The sequence below is a fragment of the Pongo abelii genome, chromosome 17 (assembly GCF_028885655.2).
Source record: "Pongo abelii isolate AG06213 chromosome 17, NHGRI_mPonAbe1-v2.0_pri, whole genome shotgun sequence".
NCBI lineage: Eukaryota > Metazoa > Chordata > Mammalia > Primates > Hominidae > Pongo > Pongo abelii.
In genome coordinates, this window is record NC_072002.2 from 72,640,938 (window position 1) to 72,651,006 (window position 10,069).

The window sequence follows — 10,069 nt, forward strand, 5'->3', positions numbered from 1 at the left end:
AGCCTTGTGAGGCCATACTATTATTATCCCATTTACAGATGAGGAAACTGAAGCCTAGAGAGGCAAAGCAACTTGCCCTAGGTTATGCACCTAGGAAGCTATGAGGCCTGCTTTCCAACCCAGGTCAAAAGACTCCAAGGCTGGCAACCTCTGTTTCACTGCTGCCTCTGGACTGCTTGCAGGGACCAGTTATGAAACATATTTCTCATTGTGGAAGGGTTGGGCAACAATTTATTTAAAAGTGCAATGCATTTATAAGTATCAAGGAAAGTACTAATATGGCCTTAAAGATTCAGATGATAAAAAGTTATCTGTTTTTTAAGAAAATGAGGCTGGGTGCAGTGGCTCAAGCATATAATCCCAGCACTTTGGGAGGCCACTCTGGTAGATTGCTTGAGGCCAGGAGTTTGAGACCAGCCTGGCCAACATGGTGAAACCCGTCTCTACTAAAAATACAAAAATTAGCTAAGCATGGTGGCGCACGCCTGTGATCTCAGTTACTTGGGAGGCTGAGACACAAGAATCGCTTGAACGAGTGAAGAGGAGGTTGTAGTGAGATCACACCACTGCACTCCAGTCTGGGCGACAGAGCAAGACTCTGTCTCAAAAAAAAAAAGGAAAATGAGAAACAAGACTAATATATACATATACACACATATATATGCATGCTCATATCTATATACATACATGCACGTATATATGCTTTCAGAATCTTCCTCCACAATACCAGGTCTTCAGTGACAGAGGACCTCAAAAGATCTTAGATTTGGTATTACTTTTAGCTGGGCACGGGAATGGGGATTCAGGAGTAACTTGGTTAACAAAATGAAAAAGATAACCTATCTTCTTTTTATGGTATTAACACTCTTCTGGCAGCAAATTAATTTTTACTTAATAAGTAACAAAAAACCTACAGGCATGAATACAATTAATCTAACTGAATGCCAACAGACCTGAAAACTCACAAGATACCTAAAGACACCACTAAGAAAAACTTTCCAGGAGACTAAACTAGAACCAAGTATAGAGATAAACTCTAAAATTAAGTGCTTAAGCAATTTGAAAGGCATCTCTTTTTGGAGAGATTTGGGACAAATTGTTCTGGGGCCAGGCACAGTGGCTCACACCTGTAATCCCAGCACTTTGGGAGGCCAAGGCAGGAAGATTGCTTGAGGCCAGGAGTTTTAGATCAGCCTGGGCAACATAACAAGGCCCTGTCTCTATCTTTTTTATTTATAAAAAAATTTTAAAAAACAACTTGTTCTGGTACCTAAAAAGCAAGTTCCTCTGCATTCATGAGTGCATCGGTCTCTCTATCAGTGACCGACACTAAAGAGCAAAGGTAACTACGAAAAATCTCTCTGGAGTTGTAAGAATTACCTGCATTCTGTGAATGTTGCTTATAAAAAACTAAAATAGAATTTTAATTCGTAAGGCAATAAAATCTTAAAAATATACCAGATACCTGCAATAATAATATTTTTAGATATCAGTCTAATAAAGAAAGTAAGAAACCAACATTCAAACACTGACTATATATAAAGAACATTCATATGTTCTCCGATTTAATTCTTTCAACAATCCAAAGAGATTGATAATATCTTCTCCCCTCAACAGAGCAGCAAACAGAGGTTCAGAAAACTTAAGAATTCATTTAAGGTTATACAATTAACAAGTAAAAGAACTGAAATCTGTGGGCCTCTAAATTCATATATTTTCCACTACTCCTTGCTTCAAAAGGAAGGAAAAGAAAGAGGAAGGAGGAATGGATGGGAGGAAAGGAAAGGAACATTCTACAGCCAGATCTGGTAGTGACTCCATTAGCACTAAGATGCCCTAGACTGAAAATCAGATTAAACATAAAATCAGTCCTGAACTTGCCTTACCACTGAAGACTTCTTTTTGCTAAGCCATTTGCTTTACCACATTATTATTTTTAAACTTCTATTGAACAAAAAACAAAACAAAACCTCTCCCAGTTCTATCACTAGGATGTAATAACATGTGCACACAGGTGTGTGTGTTCCTTAAAATCCATAAGGAAAACTTGAAAGGAGCCAGAGCTGACCTCACACAGGTGGCATCTGTGTTGGACAGTAATAACCAAAAGAGTCTTGCTCGGCCCTTAATAACCCACACAAAGAATCACTAAAAGTTACTAAAATACAGCCACTGGAAAATGACGAATGAACAAAGTGGTTAATGTTCTTTCCCAAAAGTATAGCAAGGAAAACTCCACTGCATAATGAAAATCATTAAGAGAATTCAGAGGAGTTAACTGCAGGCAGGCGTGACTTCTCCCCCAGAAAGTAATCAGCTAATAAGCATTAATCATCTTGTGCACAGTCTGTGCATTTATAATAGGGTTTAATAAAGCCTTCAACAACAGGCCCAGAATTAATGAATGGCATCTTAGGTCTAACACAAAAGTATTCCTTAGCCGATGAAAATTAGCGCTTCTACTTCACATTTGTTGTTGTGTCCCCCATTTATACGGGCTCGTATTCACTATCCCTGGAGGCTTTATCACGCGTGGTTTTTTTAGCTTTTGTTCCTGAAAGCAGTTAACCTTCATCGATAACCTACCGTGTGCCGGGTGATCTCCAAACATCCCACTAGTTTTTTCTTTTTTTAGTTTCCCATGGATAGTGGCAAAATTTTGAAGGCAATGCAACCAGGAAGACGGGAGCGAATATTTTCTCACGCCAACAGGGAGGCAAGTTTCCGGGAGAGGAACTCGGAGGCGTCCGGAACTACCCAGGAAGGGCTTGCAGCCCCCCAAGGGCAGCGCGTGCAGGCCAAGGGGGTCGGGTAGGGTTGAGCGGGGACTCACCGGGCAGAAACGCGGCCCAAGTCCCCCTTACTTTTGCGTGTCAATCCCTCTTCCCCATTTTGCATCCTTACTGCAACCCAGTCTCCCCCGTACAACTGTCACGGATCTGCGCTCCGAGCACCGCCCCCCACCCATCGCCGCCACCAACCCCCGGCAGGGACCACAGGCACACGCCTCCGTCGGAAAAGTTGGGCGGACACTTCAGAACTTTTCTTTCACTTTGGGGAGAAGGAGGGAGTTGGAGAAGTGGGGGCGAGGGGTGTTAAAGCACTGGGCCATTCTCTGCAACATCTCCCCGCGCCCCGCAACCAGTTGCCCCTCCGCGTGCACACAGCGAGGTGACAGCGCCGGGCACCAAACTGCTGAGGGAAGGAGATGCCTGCAGCCATCTCAGCGGGGCTGGCGGACGCGACCCGACAGTAACCGGAAAAACAGTGGTGTCGGTCTTCCCCATCACCTCCCCTCCCCATCCCACAATAAAGCGCACGGAAGATGTCTGGGAGTACCTGGCCCTGCCGCAGGAGCTGGGGAGGAGAGCGATCTCACTCCCTCCATCCCTCCCGGCAGGTGGGCCGCAGTCAGATACGTTTGGCCCATAAGTCCTTTTCGGACACGTTGGCATCTGCTCCCAAAGAGCGCCCCAGCAGAATCCGGTCACCGGGGTCTTCCAGAGGGGCGGTAGCCACCGCACAGCAGCCAGCGGCATCCCCCAAGGAGCCGCAAGCCCTACCTGGCTTAACCCCCAGACATGTGTGTCGCTACCGATCGAAGAACCCAAACACCCCGAGAGTTCCCTCCTCTAGGCAGGTGAAAACCCCACGGAACTCTCCGCAGCGCTGCCTGCCCAGCCGGCAGTGTCTCGCCGTCCCCGAGGCCTGGGGGGCTCCCAGCACCTCCACCCAAATCCCATCTGTGCGGGCTCGGGCGTCCGAGGGCGCGGACAGCTGCTGCCGCCGCATTCCGGATCTCCAAAGTGAGTCGGGAGCGGCCAGGGAACCTGCAGGACACCGCCGGGCCAGCGGGCTTGGGAAGGTCTGGGGGCCCCCGGCGACGCACCCGTGCTTACCTGGCGTTCGCTGGGCCCCGGCTGGGGCATCCGCCTGGTGCGCGCCGCTCGGAGCGCTCGCTGCGCACCTGGCCGCTGCCACCGCCCGCCCGGCCCCAGCCCTGGGCGCCGCGCTAGCGCTGCATGGCGCACGGGGGCTGGCCGGGGGCCCGGGGAAGCGTGTCTAGTTGGCGGCGGCACCTCCGGCTTTCGCGGCTCGCTAGTGGCTCCCCCGTCTTTCCCCGCCCCGCGTCCGTGCACCCTTCCTCTGCAGCCGCCCTTTTCCCTCCGCTCCGCCGGACCGGCCAAACTGGTTTCTCCGCTCGGGGAGGTGCCTCTGGTTTCCCTCCAGCAGCCGCGGCCGCCGAGCCCCGCTGGGGCTGGGGCTGGAGGCGGGCTTGGCCTTCTCCCCTCCCTCTTTCCCTCCCTAGCGCGGAGAAGGGCTGGACTGCAAGCCCCGGGGCGACCCGAGGCGGCCCAGGTCCAGCTCCTGCCCCACGCCCACCGTGCGTCCTGGAGTCATGTGGGCACCTCTTTCAGTCTTCCGAGCCCAGCCTGAGACCCCCTTGCCTCGCCCAGCCTGAGACCCAGCTGCTGCAGCTGCTCTTAACTCCCCGGGGGCCGCACTCGCCACCCCACCTCTCCAGCCCAGCGTCACTTTTCCGCCGCCCTTGGCTGGCTTGGCCGTCACCCCGGGTCGAGGACTGAGCCAGCCTGGAAAGCTGGCGGGGCCGCGGCGCGCCCGGCACCTGAGCTCCCTCAGTAAGGGGAGCTGTGTCCTCTTGATGCCAAGTCACGTTTGGGGACCGGTCACCGAATGCGCGTCAAGGTTCGCCGCGTGGAGGGTGAAGAAAGAGGCTGCGCCTCAAGACTTCCAGAAACGTATCCTGAGATTGCAGCCAGCAGGCTTTCTGCCGAGTCCAAACGCTCTCGAGTTTTTTTGGGTTTGGAGTCAAAAGGAGTTAAAGTGCGGCCCGTGAACCACGCGGTGTAGGTGGAAATTTTGGACTCAGCGCCTCTTTGCTGGCTGGTGTCTGAGCGGGTGAATCGTGCCTCCCTGGCAGTATAGACATTACCCTCCTTCTTGAGTAGACTTTTGCCGCTCCCCGACTATGGACCGAGTCGTTGGGATAAGAATGGAGGAAAATCAAAGATCAGAGTCTGCTTAAAATGCAGTAGGGAAGCCAGGACTCCTACAGGATTCCCAGTCACCTAGAGGCTCACATCTATGCCCAAGAGTCCAGACTCCCAACTGGGTCATCACAGAGGCTTCCTACAGGAGGCCCTGCTTGATGGAACTCAAAGATCCACAACTTTAGGGATCAGAGTTGTGTGGAGAGGGTATTCAACGGGTGGCCGACTGGTTGGATCTTGTCTGATACCAACCCTGAGGCTGCTCTAGGCTTCTTTTTCATGAGTCAAACTTGATCTCTGACTAGGTGCTGGTCAGTCACTCAATCTGTCCAGGCCTCAGTTTCCTCATTTGTAAAATGAGATTGGACCAGATGGTCTCTTCCAGCACTTATATTCTGAAGCTAACGACAGAACAAAGGTACCGATGCAAGAGAACATAGGGCCTGTTAGTGACATTGGTTGATCTAAGACATTTAGACTTGTTTTTGGTAGCACCTGCAAACCATTGACAATTTAGGACCAGAGGATAAACATGATCAAGGTTGTGTTTTAGGGAAAATAATAGGGAGATAGTCTAGAGAGGATAAAACTGAAGATGGGAGGATCACTTAGGAGGCTGGGACAGCGACATACGGAGGAGTTGCCAGGGGAAGTAAGAAGGAGGAAATTCAAGGGACACCACAGAAGAGAGATAGGGTACGAAGTGGCCACAACCTGCAACTGACTGGGAGAGGGGAGCAATGGAAGGTGAGCCAGGTTCTCAAGACTGGGTTATGGCATGCAAGAAACAGCAGACTCCAAAGGAGGGAAGCCATTTAGGAAGACTCTGCCCCTATCTGGATAATCGCCAGCAAACCTAGGAATCAAAAGGGGATTCCAGATTAAAGGGGGCACCCCCTCCTTGCAGATCCACTACCAAGTGCTCAACCTGTCTGAGAAAACGTTACATAGAAGAGATCAAACGAGGACGCATCCAATCCACACCTATACCTAGATCTGATCAATACCATTCTGATGTCTGCGTTTATTTACTTGTTTATTTATTTATAGAGACAGGGTTTCACTATGTTGCCCAGGCTGGTCTCGAACTCCCCAGTTCAAGTGATCCACCTGCCTTGGCCTCCCAAGGTGCTGGGATTACAGGCATGAGCCACTGCCTGTACTAAAAACACAAAAATTAACCAAGCATGGTGGCAGGTGCCTGTGGTCCCAGCTACTCAGGAGGCTGAAGCAGGAGAATTGATTGAACCTGGGAGACTGAGGTGGCGGGCAGTGAGCCGAGACTGTGCCACTGCACTTCAGCCTGGGCAGCAGAGCGAGGCTCTGTCTCAAAATAAAATAATATTCTTTCATTCAACAAATATTTGAGTGTGAGTGCCTACTATGTGTCAGGCAGTTTTCTAGTTGCTTGGGTACATCAATGAGCCAATCAAGTATCTTTTTTTTTTTTTTTAGACAGAGTCTCGCTCTGTCGCCCAGGCTGGAGTGCAGTGGTGTGATCTCGGCTCACTGCAACCTCCGCCTCCTGGGTTCAAGCGATTCTCCTGCCTCAGCCTCCCGAGTAGCTGGAGTTACAGGCACAGCCACCAGGCCGGGCTAATTTTTGTATTTTTAATAGAGACGGGGTTTCACCATGTTGGTCAGGCTGGTCATGAACTCGTGACCTCGTGATCCACCCACCTCAGCCTCCCAAAGGTTTGGGATTACAGGCATGAGCCACTGCGCCCTGCAAGTATCTTAAAAGGTAGCAAATGCTTTGAAAAAATAGAACAGGCTCTGGACTGGGAGAAGGCCCCTGAAGGAGCTGCCTTTTGGAGTGCTATAAAAGTTATATTTCTTGATCTGAATGGTAATTATATGAGTAGATGCATATGCAAGAATTCACTGACCTGTATGCTTAAGATTTATACATTAAAAAATAATAGACCAGGCACGGTGGCTCACACCTGTAATCCCAGTACTTTGGGAGATCAAAGCAGGTGGATCATGAGGTCAGGAGTTCAAGATCAGCCTGGCCAAGATGGTGAAATCCTGTCTCTACCAAAAATACAAAAAATTAGCCAGGCATGATGGTGGGCGCCTGTAATCCCAGCTACTCAGGAAGCTGAGGCAGATAATTGCTTGAACCCCAAAGGCAGAGGTTGCAGTGAGCTGAGATCGCCCCACTGCACTCCAGCCTGGGCGACAGAGTGAATAATAATACTAGTAATAATAATAATTGAGCAGGATTAACAGATTAGGAGTGGGAGAATGAGTCACAATTTTAAATAATGTGGTCAGGATAGGCTTCTTGAAAAGTTGCATTTGAAAAAAGACTTGCAAGAAGGTAGAGTTTCATCTTTGATGAGACAAATCCTTTGAAAACCCATCTTGCATGGAACCCACCAGATGGAGGCATGTTAAAACCTTATCCTAGGCACAGTGCCTCACGCCTATAATCCCAGCACTTTGCGAGGCGGAGGCCAGTGGATTGCTTGAGCCTAGGAGTTCGAGACCAGCCTGGGAAACATGGTGAAATCCCATCTCTGCGAAAAATACAAAATAAAATTAGCTGGGCGTGGTGGCCCGCACCTGTAGTCCCAGCTACTCAGGAGGCTGGGGTGGGAGGATCCTTTGAGCCCAGGAAGTGAAGGCTGCAGTGAGCTGTGATTGCACCACTGCACTCAAGCCTGGGTGACAGGGCAAGACACTGTCTCCAAAAAAAAAAAAAAAAAAACCAACCAAACAAAAAAACCAAAACCAAAACAAAACACCCACACCCACACAACTCCACAACCTTATCGTAGAACATTTCCCCTATGTAAGTCTTTCTCATCTTAGGAAGGAAGTTCTCAGAGTGCATCAGCTGGTGTTGCTGATGAAGGAATTAGCTCACCTGAAAACCGACGTTGTCCTTTCTGAAAGAACCATGCCAAATTTTGGGGTGCCTTGTCAGGGCAATCATTGGAAGTGTCTCACATGCAACAATTTTAAAATGCATCTTACATGAGTCACTGAGAGATGACTTCTTTGTCCTGGCAGAGCCCTGATTCCACCAGCCTTGGCGGCCCTTTCTCAGCTTTCTCAGATGGGATTGAATAAACACTCTGGTTTTATTTAGAAGTAACTCTCATTTAGTAACCAACAAGCTGCTGGGGGAAATCATGAAATGTAACAGAAATAGCCATTTCTTTTTATGTTTTATTTTTTATTATTTTTTTGAGACAGGGTCTCCCTCTGGCACCCAGGCCAGAGTGCAGTGGGGACCATTGCTCACTGCAGCCATTGCGCCCAGAAATAGCCATTTCTAAAGGAGGGTAACAATGATTTTCAAATTTTGTAGTTCATAATTTCCTCTGTTTCTTTTTTCCCCATTTTCTTGGCAGCAGTCTTATGTACATTTGCATGATGTGGATAGGAAAGCCAGGGAGGTTGCCAAGAGAGCTAGCTCAGTTTTACTGAAAATTTATTTCCTGGAATTTTTTTTTTTTTTACAAGATAAGATAAGTGATAAAAGATATGTTTAAAGGGAGGTGATACTGCTTGTATTCAGTTCTTTGCTAAGCCCAGTGGTCGTTTAAGCTAAAGCATTTAATGCCAATGGAAAGATTCATGCTGCACTAGGTGCTATTGTAACCCATGCTTGGCAGTCAAGATTAACTCAAAGTTCTTCACAGTCATTATCCAGACCAGATCCAGAATTTTAAATCTGATAAGATACCTCTTATGTGAATCTGTCCTAGCAATAAGTGACATTAGAATTTTCAAATATCTGCCCCACATCCTTAGAAATGGCTTTTAAAACAACAAATACAGATGATATATTCTATTTTCTCTGACACAATGCGTTTTCCAACATTCCTTCTGAGTTACTAGGCTTTCCATTTCCTTTACTACTTAATGACTTCTTTTTTTCTGACTAACATTTTAAAATAAGAAATTAGATTGCAAAAGAAATATTAAACATCAAGTAACTAAATGTGTCTCAATTATTTTGGCAATCACGCAGACTTAACATGCATAAAATGTTAGAGGAGGAATTATTCATGTTATTAAAATTCACTTCCCTTTCTTTTGTATTCATAAGCATGCAAATGTGTAGGATTGTCTACCATTCTTTTCTACAAGGAAGAGATTTTAATAAACCACTTACCGTCTTTCTCTATGGAAATGTAATAAACATTACATTGAGCTGATGTTGATAATGTAACACCAGTTAAACTTAATGAGTATAATTAATACAGACAGTTCATGAATAATTTTCCAAAATAACTTGCGATTGTTGTTAGTATATGTCGCCATGTGTTCATGTAGTTGTAGGAAGTTTGTATGTATTATCTTAGGCTCTGTTCTCATCATTTGCCATTGTGTCATGAAAACACATTTACCTTTCGGACTTTATCCCTCTTCCTTCCTGACCTGCACCCTAAATGTGGCTAATTCCAGGTTGCTGTGAAGAGAAGTTTACTAGATTTTTAATTCCAGGTTGCTGTGAAGAGAAGTTTACTAGATTTTTTTTTTTTTTTTTTTTTTTTTGAGATAGTCTCACTCTGTCACCAGGCTGGAGTGCAGTGGTACAATCTCAGCTCACTGCAATCTCCACCTCCCAGGCTCAAGTGATTCTCCTGCCTCAGCCTCCCAAGTAGCTGGGATTACAGGCACACACAACCACGCCCAGTTAGTTTTTGTATTTTTTTGTAGAGATGGGGTTTCACCATGTTGGCCAGGCTGGTCTCGAACTCCTGACCTGAAGTGATCTGCCCTCCTCGGCCTCCCAAAGTGTTGAGATCACAGGCATGAGCCACTGCTCCTGGCTGAAATTTATTAGATTCTGAAGAGCACATGCTACTCCTTCTGTCTGAAATGCCCTACCTCATCTGCCTGATCTCGTCATCCTTCACATCTCAGTACCCAAGTGGCTTCCTCTGGGAAAGCTTTGCCCTAGTCTCCGCCAAACTAACTAAGGCTTCTAACATTTAGTAGGTTCTTGCTGTTTCCACAGCATTTTGCACCTGACTTCTAGGGAAAGCTTCCCATTGTGTTTTCACTGTCTACCTGTCTTGTTCCTCACTGCACTG

General features: G+C 47.4%; 1 protein-coding gene across 8 annotated transcripts in view; it reads right to left on the reverse strand.

The window, feature by feature from the left end:
* ATP8B1 (ATPase phospholipid transporting 8B1) overlaps nucleotides 1–4,679 on the reverse strand; it is a 155,658-nt gene extending 150,979 nt beyond the window's left edge. For 2 of the 8 annotated variants that reach the window (XM_063716918.1, XM_063716915.1), the window contains exon 1: nucleotides 3,900–4,153. The gene's annotated coding sequence lies outside the window, so the exon portion shown is untranslated. Of the gene's footprint in view, nucleotides 1–2,586; nucleotides 2,926–3,899; nucleotides 4,333–4,517 lie in introns of those variants that run through there. The other 6 variants (XM_063716917.1, XM_024235977.3, XM_024235976.3 and 3 more) reach the window with 6 other exon arrangements.
* Between the last annotated feature and the right edge of the window lie 5,390 nt (nucleotides 4,680–10,069).